Consider the following 16,569-nt stretch of genomic DNA (forward strand, 5'->3'; position numbering starts at 1 on the left):
GGCTGAGCACACTAAAGCCTGCCCAGCTCAGTCCTGGGCTGAGCACACTAAAGCCTGCCCAGCTCAGTCCTGGGCTGAGCACTCTAAAGCCTGCCCAGCTCAGTCCTGGGCTGAGCACTCTAAAGCCTGCCCAGCTCAGTCCTGGGCTGAGCACACTAAAGCCTGCCCAGCTCAGTCCTGGGCTGAGCACACTAAAGCCTGCCCAGCTCAGTCCTGGGCTGAGCACACTAAAGCCTGCCCAGCTCAGTCCTGGGCTGAGCACACTAAAGCCTGCCCAGCTCAGTCCTGGGCTGAGCACACTAAAGCCTGCCCAGCTCAGTCCTGGGCTGAGCACACTAAAGCCTGCCCAGCTCAGTCCTGGGCTGAGCACACTAAAGCCTGCCAGGCAGCCGGTGACAAGGGGAAGCGCTGTCACCAGCATTCACCCTCCAGGGGGCCTCCCTGGTGGCTCAGCTGGTGAAGAACCCGCCTATAGTGCAGGAGACCTGGGTTCAGTCCCTTGGTTGGGAAGATCCCCTGGAGGAGGGCATGGCAACCCGCTCCAGTGTTCTTGGGCTTCCCTGGTGGCTCAGCTGGTAAAGAATCCACCTGCAATGTGGGAGACCTGGTTCAATTTCTAGGTCAGGAAGATCCCCTGGAGAAGGGATAGGCTACCCACTGCAGTATTCTTGGGCTTCCCCGGTGGCTCAGCTGGTAAAGAATCTGCCTGCAATTCAGGAGACCTGGGTTCAATTCCTGGGTTGGGAAGATCCCCTGGAGGAGGGCACGGCAACCCACTCCAGTATTCTTGCCTGGAGAATCCCATGGACAGAGGAGCCTGGCGGACTACAGTCCATAGGGTTGCAAAGTCAGACATGACTGAAGCGATTTAGCACGCATACACACAAGACACTCATAAAGATGGGAACAACCTTTCCAGACTCAGGGGCCATTTCTCTAGGGGTGGCGCGTCAGGTTGGAAGAGGAAGGCAATGCTTCTGGAATAACCCCATCTAGATGTCTCTTGTTTGGTTGTTTCACGAGAGCAGATATGATCCTTTGTTTCAGTTGCAATTGTTTTTTCCTCACATGTCCTGACCTAGACACAGGAATTGCTCACTCAAATCTCCTGACACTTGCAAGCTCCCCTGTATCAAGCCTTGGTTCATCCATCAATGAATAGATAAAGACGATGTGGTACATAAATACAATGGAAGATTACCTAACCATCAAAAGAATAAAATAATGCCACTTGAAACAATATTGACGGCCCTAGAGATGATCATATTAAGTGAAATAAGTCAGAAAGAGAAAGACACATATCGCTTATATATGAAATCTTTAAAGATGATACAAATGAACTTGTTTATAAAACAGAAACAGATTCACAGGCATAGAAAACAAAGTTATGGTTACCACAGGGGAAAGGTGGGGGAGTGATAAATTAGAAGTTTGGGATTAACATATATACACTATTATATATGGAGAAAGCAACGGCACCCCACTCCAGTACTCTTGCCTGGAAAATCCCATGGACGGAGGAGCCTGGTAGGCTGTAGTCCATGGGGTCCCTAAGAGTCGGACATGACTGAGCGACTTCACTTTCACTTTTCACTTTCCTGCATTGGAGAAGGAAATGGAAACCTACTCCAGTGTTCTTGCCTGGAGAATCCCAGGGACGGGGGAGCCTGGTGGGCTGCTGTCTATGGGATCGCACAGAGTCGGACACGACTGAAGCGACTTAGCAGCAGCAACTATTATATATAGAATAGATATTCAACAAGGACCCATAGCACAGGGAAGTCGACTCAAGACTCTGTGATAACCTACATGGAAAAAGAATCTGAAAAAGAACAGATAGATGTGTATGTGTAACTGAATCACTTCACTATACACTTGAAACCAAGCAACATTGTAAATCAACTGCTGCTGCTGCTGCTAAGTCGCTTCAGTCTTGTCCGACTCTGTGCGACCCCATAGACAGCAGCCCACCAGGCTCCCCCGTCCCTGGGATTCTCCAGGCAAGAATACTGGAGTGGGTTGCCATTTCCTTCTCCAATGCAGAAAAGTGAAAGTGAAGTCGCTCAGTCGTATCCGACTCTTAGCGACCCCATGGACTGCAGCCCACCAGGCTCCTCCGTCCATGGGATTTTCCAGGCAAGAGTACTGGAGTGGGGTGCCACTGCCTTATCTGACTATCAGATCAGATCAGATCAGTCGCTCAGTCGTGTCCGACTCTTTGCGACCCCATGAATCTGGCTATAGTCCAACAAAAAATAAGAATTAAAAAAGAAAGATCAGAATCTCTTTAGTGAAAAGATAATACCTTTCCCTATACGGAGAGCTTTCTTGAACCCTTGTTTTGCAAGCGGAATCCTATCACCTATCTGTGAGTGCCTACTGGGCCAGGGAAATTTCAGCTGCAGGGAACAGCATCCACCTTGAGTTGCTTAAGGAGGAAAGGAAAGCTCTGTGAGCAGAGAGTGGGGAAGCCTGGAGCTCAAGGCTGAGCTTGCGCGTTCAGGGCTCAAAGCCACGTCTCCGACAGGTCGATGGGACGGTTGCCCCTGCAGCCTTCGGCAGAACCACGGAGTCGGCGCTGTCTGCCTCTCCCTGTGCCCACAGCACGGGGCCAACTCTCTTCCGCCCTTGGCTTGCTTCTGAATCCAGGGTTTCGATGTCTGTGTCTGATTGGCAGAGCCTAGATCACACGCCTGCAGCGAGGGAAGCTGGGAAACGTAGTTACGAAGGTTCTGCTTCAGGAGCACGGGACAAACGCTGTGGGACCTAAACATGGGTCCATCTGCCCCTGCAAGGATACGGTTCACCGGCCACTGCAGTCGTTGACCTTCAACACACCCTGACGGGAGTGAAGGGAGATCAGGAGGGAGGCACTCTGGGCTCTGGGGAGACTGGCAGGACAGGCCTTTAGGTAGTTGTTGGCGGAGATTTCCAGGAGACGATTTCATGAGCTCGGCCTCTTGCTCATACCTAGAGAAGCACTAAAATCATTAACGGACGCATCTGCTCCTCGTGACCAGCGCCCACCGTCTTGTGACCCGCGGCCACCTTCTGCCAAAATGTGTGCTCGGTTGTCCTTAACTCCCTTCCCCAAAACCACAAATACTCCAGGCTTCCTCCTACCCCTTCGGAGCAGCTCCTAGAGCTATCTGAGTGCTGTCGTCCAGGCTAGAGTCCCTATTTTGCCCCAAATGAAGCTTAACTCACAACTCTCACGTGACCCTTTTTTCCCCCCAGTCAATAGACCCTATCAGAGAAGGCAGTGTGTTCAAAAGTTGCGGTCAGGCTTCCCTGACGGTCCAGGGGTTACGACTCTGCGCTCCCACTGCAGGGGGCGCGGATTCAATCCCTGGTTGCTGAATTCCATGTGCCATGGGGTGCAGTCCAAGGGCGGGGGGAAGGAAAATACATAAATAGTAAGAAATAAAAGATATGGTCAGCCCCAGGTTACAGATGTCCCCTGCCCCTTGCGGTTCTCAAAAAAGTTTCCTCTTTGATTTCTGCCTGTTTCTATTCTAGAGAACGATTCAGCCCCAGCCTGGGACTCTGGGGAAGGAAGAGGCTTCCGATTGTTCCCGGCACCACACAAGCTGGGTGTCTGTATGCCCGCAGCGAGGACAGAGGGTGGCTTTTAAGAGGTGACAGTATTTAGGCCTCCTTGCAGCAAAGCGGGATAATTAAGAGGAAGAATCCAAAAGGGAAGAAAGCAATAATTGCCTTCAAATTTGTTATTTTAAAAACCGCAGTCATTTTTTTTTCTATGTGCCACAGGGCGGGTTGCTGTGGGTAATTCAGCAGTCTTCGCTTATGATCAGGGCTCAGCAACTCACTAAGCAGGCACTTCAAGCCGTGCAGTACGATTTCTAGCCCCACAACACCCACCTTTCCATTCCTCTTGGGGTATTTGGTCACCACAGAGATTTTTAACCTAGCTTGGATGCATAGGGCATAATCTAAGCAAAGTTGGGGTTTACATAATTCATTTCCTCAACCACAGGCTGCCTTAATCAGAGATTATGAGATAGCCCTTCAAGGGAAACCCACAATGAAAAACTATTGCTATTCCCAAAGCAGAACGACCATGTGAATAACCCTACAATGGATGTGAGAACACAGGTATCTCTTGGAGACTCGGATTTCATTTCCTCTGGGTTCCCACAAGTGGGATTGCTGGCAGTCCTAACCATAGCCCTGCTTCTCTTTGCCCTGTGATCAGACTCCTTAAACTAAGCAGTGAATAATGAATGAATGAGTCCATGTGACTCTAGATGGAAAACAGACTATGTGATAGACCTCCGGGAATGACCACTAGGACCATTCGTGCCCATTAGATACCTTTGGCTGTTAGTAACAGAAAACCCTCCACTCAAATTGGCATAGAAGATCTGTGCCCATTAGATACCTTTGGCTGTTAGTAACAGAAAACCCTCCACTCAAATTGGCATCAAAGGTCTGATTTATTATCTCATATACTAGAACTCCAGAGGGAGATAGAATTCAAGGTTGTTGAATTCAGTTTAATTCAGTGACTCAACGATACCCTCAAGGATAAGGGTCTTTTCTGTCTTCCCACTCTGACACCAGGATTCAGATTTATCCTTAAGCTGACTACTCCCGTGGTCACAAGACGGCTGCTGGAGTTCCAGCTGTCACGTCCAGACAAGACAACATTCAAAAGGAGAGAAGTCATATCTTTTTAGGCTTCACCTTATTAACAGTGATAAGTCCTTTCCCAGAGGACTCGAAATCCCTCACACCTCAATGGCCAGCCGGGTCACATGCTTGGCCTAATCCTACCACTAATGAAGAGAACCAGACCACCGCAACTGACCTCACTGATTAGGATTTACCCACGAGTCATGTGGGAGGAGGGGCAGGAACCTAAGCAAAGTCAAGACTCCCCAGTAAGGACATGGGAGGAACTTTCAGCGGTGTTTGTGATGGGCATGAACTTCATTTCTTTTGACCTCACACAGCCGTGGTTCCAGCCGGAGAGCAAGTTCAAAAATTAGTCACTGTTGGGTGTTATTCCATTCTCGATGCTCACAGAAAGTCCTTCTGATGGGCTTAGGGCCAGGAATCCCTTAGAGCAACAGTCCGTTTCTCCTGTTGCAACCCTAGGCTGTGACTGCAGTTGACAGGACGCTCCTCACTTCTGACCCAGCTTTTCTTGTACTTTACTCCTCCTTGCTTTGCAAGAGCGCAATCAACATAACAGCTCCTCTGATACGCAGAAATGGAAAGGAAATCAAGAGCTTCAGATGGCACTCCCCGTGGCCTGGCTGTTTCCCAAGATGCCTCAGCTAGGGATGGCCTCAATGGAGAGGCTGGGGACTGAACTTGATTTTGGAAAAAACAAAACCAAACAAATAAAAATGCGTAGACCAGAGGCATCTTCCCTGCTTCCCCACCCCCCACCCTCGCCCCCACTTAACTCCTGGGGATGGAAGGAGAAAAGAAACGTGAATAATATGGAAAACAATTTATTAATAACTTAGCAGTCAGGAACTGGCTGCCTGCTGGTTTGGATGTTTGCCTGGGGAGTGTCTTAAAAATGAAAATTAGGAATTTCCCTGGTGTTCAGTGGCTAAGACTCCACACTCCCAATCCAGGGGGCCCAGGTTCAATCCCTGGTCAGGGAGCTAATCCTACATCCTGAACCTAAAGGTCCCACATGCTATAAGGAAGACTGAATATCTCAGTTGCCACAACCAGGACCCAGTGCAGCTAAATAAATGAATAAAAGAAAATAAGATAAAATAATGACAGTCGTTCACAGGCATTTCAACAAGGGATTTCAGCTACAAATCCAGATGGCAAGCCCTTTGCAAAATGAGAGGATCTGCCACTGGGCCTGCTCTCCCAGAAGACAGCCAGTGGCTGCTGTGGCCCTGTGGTGGGGGCGGGGAGGGGTGGGGCACGTTGTCCCCTGTGCCACCGTTCCCGCCACGCCCTAGCGCCACCAGCCCATTTCATTTGTTTCCACTGTCTGTCCGCCCGCCCACAGTGAGCGCTGAGAGGACGCACCACCCGCCAGTCCGTCATTCCCTGTTTGACGTGTGACATGCGGCATGCTACTCGACGTTTCAGAGTCCCCCAGTGAAAGAGCACCTCCTGAGGGCTCAGACAGTAAAGAGTCCGCCTGCAACGCAAGAGACCCGGGTTCCGTCCCTGGTCCAGAAACCCCTGGGGAAGGGAATGGCAACCCACCCCAGTATTCTAGCCTGGAGAATCCCCTGGACAGAGGAGCCTGGCGGGCTGTAGCCCATGGGGTCACAAAGAGTCGGACACGACTGAGCGACTCACACAGCGCTACACTACGGTGAAAAAGCCACCGGCCTAGGGAAAGGGAATTCTGTATCCTTAATGCGTTATCCGCACAGCACAGGGCAAGAAGCCCTGCCAAGGCAAAGAGGTCGCCGAGGGAAGCAGGCTGTCTTTGCCCCCTTCTCCTGCCCGACCCTCTCCTTCTCGGGTGAGACCCTTCTTTCTCATCCCCACTCGGCCCCGAGAAGAAGCTGTCCCTGGACGAGCCTTCGTCTGCCCTCCACCTTCCGGACGCACACCTGATTGCACAGGTGTCCACACCTGATTGCACAGGTCCCGCCCGGGCTCTATTTCTGCCCTCCAGCACCAACCTTCCCGTGTCACTTCCTGCATCATCACAGGGTCACTGTGGCACCTTCTTCACCACTGGTGACACGTCCTCACTTTCCCATGAACTGCTTCCCTCTGGCCTTCCCACACATGGGGGGAGGTTATGTCTTCGACTTTTCCTCTCCCAGGGGGCTGCTAGGCTGCTGCTAAGTCACTTCAGTCGTGTCCGACTCTGTGCGACCCCATAGACGGCAGCCCACCAGGCTCCTCCATCCATGGGATTCTCCAGGCAAGAACACTGGAGTGGGTTGCCATTTCCTTCTCCAATGTATGAAAGTGAAAGTGAAGTTGCTTGGTCATGTCCGACTCCTAGGGACCCCATGGACTGCAGCCTACCAGGCTCCTCCGTCCATGGGATTTTCCAGGCAAGAGTACTGGAGTGGGGTGCCATTGCCTTCTCCAGGGAGCAGATACCAATTTAGCATATATAGATGTCAAACTTGGAGCTACTTTCCTGGCGTTCCAGTGGTTAAGACTCCATGCTTCCAACACAAGGGGTGTGGGTTCAATCCCTGGTCTGAGAACTAAGATCCCATATGCCATGCAGCATGGCCAAGAAAATATAATAAATAAGTAAAGAAGTCAAACTTGGAAGTTCCAAATAGGTTATAGACGATTTCATGCCAATTATATGCAGATTAGTAACGTGTGGTATATAAATCCCGGGTCTCCTGCACTGAAGGTGGATTTTTTACCAACTGAGCTACAAGGGAAGCCCAAGAGCTAGCTCAAGGGCACCTAGTTTGTAAATTGGAAAAAAATAAACAGAATAAAACCCATCCTTTAACTTCTAAGGCAGTTTCTAGTTTTTATATCACATCTGCCTCCTGCAAATACTCCAGAGTCAAATGGTAATTCCCCTCCCAGGACAGTTAACGTCTGTTTCTCTAGGAAGGAAGTGAATAAATGGAACAAGTCTTAATCTGCTTTCCCTTCTCTGAACCTTAAGTATCATCAGCATCTCAGCCACTAGCGGGTGGCCGAAAAGGTCACTGAGCTTCAAAGGATTTCCTGACCAGATGTCTTACACACCTAAATACTACTGTTAATTCTTTGGGCTGGTCATTGTACTCCGGAAATTGACTCTTAGAATGTAAATATTTCTAGGTAGGTGACATATTAGGATATTTAAGTCATTAATACCTTGGCATTAAATACCAGGTATTAGAAACTAACCTGGGAGGAAATCCTATAGTATATAATGTCTAGTGGTAGGGCTAAACTTATTATCTATTTGTTGTGATTTGAAAGGATACCAGGAAGAAGATGGCTTGTATCAAATGCTTTTTACTCCACAGGCATCTGAAGTTCTACCCTTAGGATAATTTTTAATTAAATTTGAATTAAGAATTGCTCTACTTTGACAGCAATATTGTGCTACGATCATCAAACTTGCTGGAAGACTGAAACTTAATTATCTCAATCACTACAAAGAGAGGGAATTACGTGATGTGATAGAGGCGGTAAATGTCACTCACTGCAATATGCAAACTGACGCATTGTCATCTTCAGTGTGCTCAGTGGTACATGCCACATACACTCAATTAAAAGAATTTCCCTGCTTCAGGGCTCATTTCAGTAAAACATGCAAATATTTCCTCGTGACAGTGGTAAGAGGTTAAGGCATTCATGCTTTGAATAAATTGATTTAGAACTAATTTCTTTCTAGTCTAAAGGATGGAGGAGCATGAAAAACTTGAAAGCATAACCTTTCTTGGCCTCCTAGAGGCGTTAATGACAAAAGATCTCCCTGGGTTGGGTTGACCTGCCTGGGAGGGAGTCTGAGTAGAAAAGCAAGGGTTTTCCATCACAAGGAGAGTGTGAAGCCCACGGACTTGGGAGGACTCAGAAAGGAAGGCTGCTACTTGGTTGAGGAAATGTCCTTCTCATTGTAGATGGCTCTGAGAAGGAGGGGTTCTACTGGAAAACTGTTGGTGCCCAATCAGAAGGTATGCAGATGACACCACCCTAATGGCAGAAAATGAAGAGGAACTAAAGAGCCTCTTGATGAAGGTGAAAGAGTGAAAAAGCTCACCGAAAACTCAACATTCAAAAAACTAAGATCACAGCATCTGGTCCCACCACTTCATGGCAAATGCATGGGAGAAAAATGGAAACAGTGACAGACTTTATTTTTTTCGGCTCCAAAATTACTGCAGATGGTGACTGCAACCATGAAATCAACAGATTGCTCCTTGGAAGAAAAGCTATGACAAACCTAGACAGCGTATTAAAAAGCAGAGATACCACTTTCCCAACAAAGGTCCATCCAGTCAAGGCTATGGTTTTCCCAGTAGTCGTGTACTGATGTGAGAGTTGCACTATAAAGAAAGCTGAGCACAGAAGAATTGATGGTTTTGAACTGTGGTGTTGGAGAAGACTCTTCAGATTCCTTTGGACAGCAAGGAGATCCAATCAGTCCATCCTAAAGGAGATCAGTCCTGAATATTCATTGAAAGGACTGATGCTGAAGCTGAACCTCCAATACTTTGGCCACCTGATGTGAAGAACTGACTCACTGGAAAAGACCCTTATGCTGGGAAAGATTGAGGACAGGAGGAAAAGGGGACGACAGAGGATGAGATGGTTGGATGGCATCACAGACACAATGGACATGAGTTTGAGTAAGCTCCGGGAGTTGGTGAAGGACAGGGAGGCCTGGCATGCTGCAGTCCATGGGGTCGCAGAGTTAGAGGCGACTTGGCGGCCAATCAGAAGGTGAAGTTGTCAAGATGACCGCCGGGTGTCGCCATCAGCCAAATTACTGAAGCACTCTCTTTGCTGAGTCAGAATGTTGCAGCCAGGAAGATTTTCCAGTTCCTTTGGTATAATATTTTAAATTGTTTTGTTTCACTTCACTTCATTTCCTTTTAATTTAATTTTTGTTTTTAGGCCGTGGCTGTGAAAGCTGGGAATCTCAGTCAGGAGGCCACCAGGGAACTCCTTGTTCTAATAACCCTTTTATGGAAACGTGGTTTCCTGTTCAAGCTGTCAAGGTCAGGTGTTAGAGCTGCTGCTAAGTCGCTTCAGTCGTGTCCGACTCTGTGCGACCCCACAGACGGCAGCCCATCAGGCTCTCCCATCCCTGGGATTCTCCAGGCAAGAACACTGGAGTGGGTTGCCATTTCCTCCTCCAATGCATGAAAGTGAAAAGTGAAAGTGAAGTTGCTCAGTCGTGTCCGACCCTCAGCAACCCCATGGACTGCAGCCCACCAGGCTCCTCTGTCCATGGGATTTTCCCGGCTAGAGTACTGGAGTGGGGTGCCATCGCCTTCTCCGAGGTGTTAGAGCAGAGGGTCTCTATTACCCAGGAAGTCCATGGGGGGAAGGAAACAGGTGAGTGCAACACGCAGGTGGAGCCTTGATGGCAGAAAGAGAAGTCAAGATTTGAAGCTGCAGAAACTACCCTGCCCGAAGCCATATATCAAGTCTGTGGCTAAAAAAAAAAAGGCGGTGGCTGAACTGGGGTTCCTGTGACCTCCTGAGGAGGAATCCAGTCATCTCTCTGTGACAGTAATCTGAAGGATTACTCCTCATCCCACATGGAACAAAACACAGAAAAGATAGAAGGAGCTGCTGTTAGAGTCTGAGGACAAAGTCTTGCCTAAGCAAGGTTTGGGGGCAAGTGTCAGGCAGTCCCATTTACTGCAGGCTTGTTTGCTCTGAAAAAGAGCCTGGAGTCGCCAGGGGGAAGGAGTGGGATTTCAGAAATACAACAGGACAGACCGGTCCTAGGAAATAAGAGGACAGCGGGCAGGGGAGACCGAGGAGAGACGCCTGGAGGAGAGGAGCCGTGAATTAGGGACAGAAGGCTGCACAGAGAGCAGCAGAGGTGATTGAGATTAGAGGACACTCAGTGAAAGAGCAGGACTGGGTCCACCCTGCAGCCTCCCTGGAGCCTGAGGTCGTGCTCTTGTCACACTTGCCCCTCCCCAGCCTCACCTCCCTGACTTACCACTGCAGAAAAAATTTTTCCAGCCAGGCACTGATGTCACAGGGTGAATTTCAGCCATGGTCCTCTTTCCCAGCAGAGCTGGCATTTTGGGATGGCCTCTCCTTTTGAAGAAAAGGTGTGGTCCAGGGACTTCCTGAGGTGGTACAGTGGTTAAGACTCTGCTTCCACTGTAGGGGGCATGGGTTCCATCCCTGGCCGGGGAACTAGGATCATGCATGTGACATGGTGTGGCCCCCAAAAAAGGTGTTGTCTGCTTTGAGCAACAGTATGGGGGGTGGTTGTCGAGAGTGATAAGCTGGCAAGGTCAGTTGTCTAGAGTAGAGGGTCTCTATCCCCCAGGAGTGACACACTTGGGTGGAGCCTTGAAGGCAGAAGAAGTGGGTGGATGTATTGATCACAATGCCTAGGACAGTGGGAGCTCATTATTGGTTAGCTAAATTGATACATCCTACTGACTTTGAAGAGGCTCCTTGGCAACGGAGCATCACAGCATTTAGGAAAATTCTTCCAGTGTGAGTACCTGAAATGGATGGAAGCTGCAAGAGCTTGATGGGAAGACTTTTACCAAAAAAAAAAAAGGCTTTATTGAGATATAATTCACATACCATACAATTTACCCATTTAAAGTGCCCCATCCAACAGTTTTTAGTACGTTCAAAGATATATGCAATCATTTGCCACCACGGCTGAGTTTAAAACATTTTCATCACCTCAAGAAGAAATCCGCCACCCTTAATCTCCCACCGTGTCCCCATCCTCCCTGCCCCCCAACACAGAGCAACCATGATTCCGTTTTCTGTCTCTATGGATCTCCCCATTCCGAATTTCCTCTGAATATCCATTCACATGGTATGCGGTCCTTTGAGTCTGGCTCCTCTCACTTAACGTGTTCCAGGTCTGCCCACTCTGGAGTATGTACCGGTGCCCCGTTCTTTTCATGGCTGAGTAATATTTCACTTTATGTATTCACATGCACCACGTTGGCATTAATTCATCTGCAATGGGCATTTGGGTTGTTTCCACTTTTCAGCTGTTATGAAAAATGCACGTTATAAATATTCATGTATAGGTTTCTGTGTGGATATGTTTTCCTTTGTCTTGGTCAGAATTGATGGTTCCTATGGCAACTTTATATTTAATCATTTGAAGAGCCAGATGGTTTTCCAAAGTGACTGCACCATTTTACATCTCCCCCAGCCATGTATGCTGTGTTCTGATTCATCACTTTGTCACCAACATTTTTTGCTGCTGACTTTCTGATTGTAGTCATCCTAAGGTATGGGAAGTGGGATCTCACGGCTTTACTTTTCATTTCCCTGATGACTCGTTATATGAAGTATTTTTTCTCTACTGTTTCCCATTTGAATCTTTACTATTCCTTCTTTTTGCTCATTTTATGTTTAGTTTGATCTTTTTTTCTGTGTGCCAAGATGGAAGGTTATGTCATTGATCTGTGATCTTCTTTTTCAATAGAGACAGCATTTACAGCTATAAACTTCCCCTAAGCACTGCTGTAGTTGGATCCCATAAATTGTGGTATGCCGCATCTTCACTCATCTGGATTCTGTGGGGGAAGATATTCGGGTAGAAGGAAGAACTTGGATAAAGGCATAGAGGTAGGAAAGTTTGGGTCAAGTTTGGTGGACAGTCTGGCAAGAGTAGAGGGTGTGTGCAGAAGTTTGAGTGACGGAAGAAGGTTAAGTTGGAGCCATCTTTAATGAACGACTAAAGCCTTCATACAGGATGGATTTCAGAGCCTCAGTTGCCATTTCTAGGACTGTTGGGTTTTTTCACTTTCTTCCTAGATGTGGAGTGAGTGGCTTTCTGAAGGTGCAAGAAACAGGTGGGGAAAGGTTTAGAAGGAGGGACAGGCGTGGGGTCAATACAAACAGAGTCAGTGCAATCCCGCAATGACCTCCCAGTCCTGGAGAAGTGACCCGTCGGGGTCTGGCCACCACAGCGACCGCTTCCCAGGCAGCAGGAAACACTGACAAGGTTTCCAATAGCTGCACCCTGTCCCCCGTAGGAAGAGAAATTGTATGTCCTTGCTTCAGCACTGGCTAAGTGTTAAGTTTTAAAAATAATAACAATCTGGTTGCTCATCTGGTTGCTCATCCTTCGCCGTTTGAAACTCTTTCTTCAGCTTCCATGTCACGACACTTCCCTGAGTTTCCTCCCCCGACTCCCTGCCTCCTCCAACACTGCCCACGAAGCCGGAGCCTCTCAAGGCGCTGACGTCAGTCTCCTCTGCTCACACCAGTCCCCCTCCCTCTGCAGTCTCATCTCATGTCTGCCCAGGGCTTCAGTGATCATTTGTACCGTGATCTTGAGCTCAAATAGCAGCCAGCTCTTTGCTCTAAGCTCTGAGCCAGTACCAAGACTTGCCCACCCAGTCTCTCCACTCCAACTCATTTGATCGAGACTAAACTCACACTCTCCTCATTCAACCTCAGACCTGGCCTCCTTGCTACCGCAAGAGGCTCTCACTGTTTTCCCTTGATCACCGCAACAGCCTTCTAACTGGTCTTCTAGAACTCTCTCTCGCCTCCTTCCTGCAGTTCTTCATACTGCAGACAGGACGATTTACTTGAAATGATCTTGTCAGCGCCTATAGCAGATTAGTTACTTTTTGGCCATCCGGAGCAGCTGAACACACTTCCTGTGTTGGAAAACCCCCTCCTAAAGAATCCTGGTTGGACACAGACCCTGCCTCCTAAGACTGTTTTTAGTCGTAGAGACTCTCACTTCTCTTGTCCTTTGGCCTCTGCCCGACCAGCCTTGTTCTGTGAGCCTCACACTGGCCCTGGTCCCTCCTCCTCTGCACACACCCTGCCCTCCCCTCCCCTCTTGCCTGGGTAACTTGTTTTCCCTTCAGAGCTCCGGCTGAGTGTCCCTTCTTCAGAGAAATCTTCTGTGACTTCGTGGTCTGGGGCAGATTCTCTGCTGTAAGCCCTTAAGGGATGGGAGCTTTCTCTGGGAATCATGTATCCCTGTGCTAGTTACTGGGAATCCGTTTGGGTGCCCCCGTCAGGTTGGGCACTGAATATGCAGGCAAAAATCAGCTGCCCTTCAAGGACCCCACGGTCTCCCTGGGGGCCACGGACAGCACCACGGGATGAGTGCTGGCACAGTGCTCAAGACCCCACCAGCAAAGCGCCCTGGGGGCAGAGGAATGAGGAACCGACCGCTGCAGGATCACAGGCCAGCTGCATGGAGGCAGTGGTGCCTGAACCAGGTCCTGAAGGAGTCGGGGAGGGTGGGAAGTCCTTCCAGGCAGAAGGAATGTGCATACCCAAGGCCAGAAAGTGAAAAAGCACGTGGCAGACCAGTGAAATGCAGAGCACGCCGGTGCCACTTGAGCAGAGGATGAGGAGGGAAGGGGAGTGAGGAGGAAGACCAGAGACAAGCCTGGAAAGGTAGGTTGGGTCAGACTCAGAGGCTCGTCAGGTGCTCCCATGAGCCACAAGGAACTGTCTAAGTACTTAATTCTGACCACAGTGTGAAGGACAGATCGAAAGGATTGAGGGACAGGGAGATAATACGTAAGATGTATCTGTATCTTTATTACACTTGGACTGCAGGGAGCTCAAATCAGTCCACCCTAAAGGAAATCAATCCTGAATATTCATTGGAAGGACTTATGGTGAAGCTGAAGCTCCAGTACTTTGGCCACCTGATGCAAAGAGCCAACTTATTGAAAGAGATGCTGATGTTGGGAAAGATTGAAGACGGGAGGAGAAGGGGATGACAGTGGACAAGATGGTTGAATGGCATCACCGAGACTCAATGGACATGAGTTTGAGCAGGCTCTGGGAGGTGGTGAAGACAGGGAGGCCTGGCGTGCTGCAGTCCATAGGGTCACAAAGAGCCAGACGTGACTGAGTGACTGAACAACAAAAAACAAATCTTTATAGCTCCAGAATTTAGCAAAAGGAGAACCCAATAAATATAATAAACAGTGAAGAAATAACTCAGTAAGTGTGAGGGGTAGGTGAATCAATGAGTAAATAATCATAAAGTGGGACCATATGTGGTAAGTGCCATGAGAAGCACTGCACGCCACGGGAGGCCATGCACCCTGGTGAGAGTCAAAGCCCTGAGCTAGAGAACTTGCTGAGAGAGACAGGGCTAGGTGAACTTAGGAGACATTCTGAAGTGAAATCCATGGAGCTGAGTAGTTAGCCGCATACCGGCATTGAAGGAAAGGAATGAATGAATGAAGGTTAGGTTTGGCTTCCCTTGTGGCTCAGCTGGTAAAGAATCCGCCTGCAATGCGGGAGACCTGGGTTCGATCCCTGGGTTGGGAAGATCCCCTGGAGAAGGGAAAGGCCACCCATTCCAGTATTCTGGCCTGGAGAATTCCAGGGAATGTATAGTCCTTGGGGTCACAAAGAGTTGGACACGACTGAGCAGCCTTCACTTTTGCTAAAATGGAGAGCCCAGGTGGCAGTCCAGAGCTGGCATGGTGTGCCAGCGCCAGGGACGCATCACGTACGGTCCCTTCCATCCTCGTATTCAACATCCTCACCACGTGCCTTCCTGACACGGTCCAAGATGGGGGCTCCAGCATCACACCTGCCTCACAGCCAGCAGACTGCAGGAACGAGACAGAGTAGGGCACGCTGGTGACTTAAAAAAAAAAAAATATATATATATATATATATTTGGCTGTGGTCGTCTTTGTTTCTGCACACAGGTTCTCTAGTTGCAGTGAGCAGGGGTCAGTCTGTGCTGTGGTGGGCGGGCTTCTCACTGTGGGGGCTTCTCTTGCTGGGGAGTACGGGCTCCAGGTGTGCAGGCTTTGGCAGTTGCTGCACGTGGGCTCAGCAGTCATGGTGCAGGGGCTTAGCTGCTCCATGGCACGTGGGAATCTTCCCAGACCAGGGGTTGAACCAGCGTCCCCTGCATTACAGGGTGGATTCTTAACCACTGGACCACCCGGGAAGCCATGCTGCTGACTTTTAAGAACTTACTTCCTAAAACTGTTTTCCCTTACATAACATTGGTCATCATTTAATCATAGCTAATTTAAGGGAAGGCTGGGTGATGTCTTTCTTCTGGACAGCTAAAATTTGGAAGATGTATGGCTGAGAAATAAGATTTTTAAAAAACTGGAAAATAACTTGCCTCAAGGGGTCAAGAACGATTTCCATCATAGCTATTGGAGGACTATGAATGCAGAAAGAGAGGAGATGTCTAAGAAGGTTTTTAGGAAGCCTCAGAGTAAGGACAAATAAGTTTTGTTTGGAACATATCTACTTTGGGGTGGCCTGCGGAACCTCAAGTGGAAAACCAGGAGGCGTTGGAAAACATGTGTACAGTTTCATTCTTATTTCCTCTACCTAAGTTATGCTCCTTGAAGATGGTGACTCTGGGTTATCCATCCTTACATGCCCACCATGCCTTGCAAGTGTCAGGAATGGATAAAGATGGCAGGAAAATCAAGAAGGTGAAAAAGACAAGTGGCTAATGTTTAAAATTACAAATGGGAAAACTATAGAACCCAGCTACTGTAAGCCCTAGAAAGAGCTTTCTCAGGCCACTCTGGACAGGAAAGTTAGCCTGTACACACTGCATTCAGAGCCTACTAATGTAAACACACGGACACACTCATACCATGGACAGACCCGAAGAGCACTGCTTTTAACATGGAGCGTTCCATTTCGCAAGTTTATGGTGGGCGATGAGGGGTAAAGGGAGGTTTAGGAGATCTAGCTTCACAAGGGACCTGTCCAAGGTCACATGACCAGGCAATGTCACAGCCATGACTGGACCAGAGGCCTCAGGACCCCCAGGGCGAGGGAAGACGCTGCACCTGCCCTTAAGATGACCCGCCAGACTAAAGGAGCCACATTCTAGAGACACATACAGCAGCGTGAAAGGCACGCCAAGGGGAAGTCGTGACAGGCTTTCCTTGCCAGGTGTCAGCACTCCTGACGAGCAAAATAGTCCAGGAG

This window comes from Bos taurus, chromosome 24 (assembly GCF_002263795.3).
Source record: "Bos taurus isolate L1 Dominette 01449 registration number 42190680 breed Hereford chromosome 24, ARS-UCD2.0, whole genome shotgun sequence".
Lineage (NCBI taxonomy): Eukaryota > Metazoa > Chordata > Mammalia > Artiodactyla > Bovidae > Bos > Bos taurus.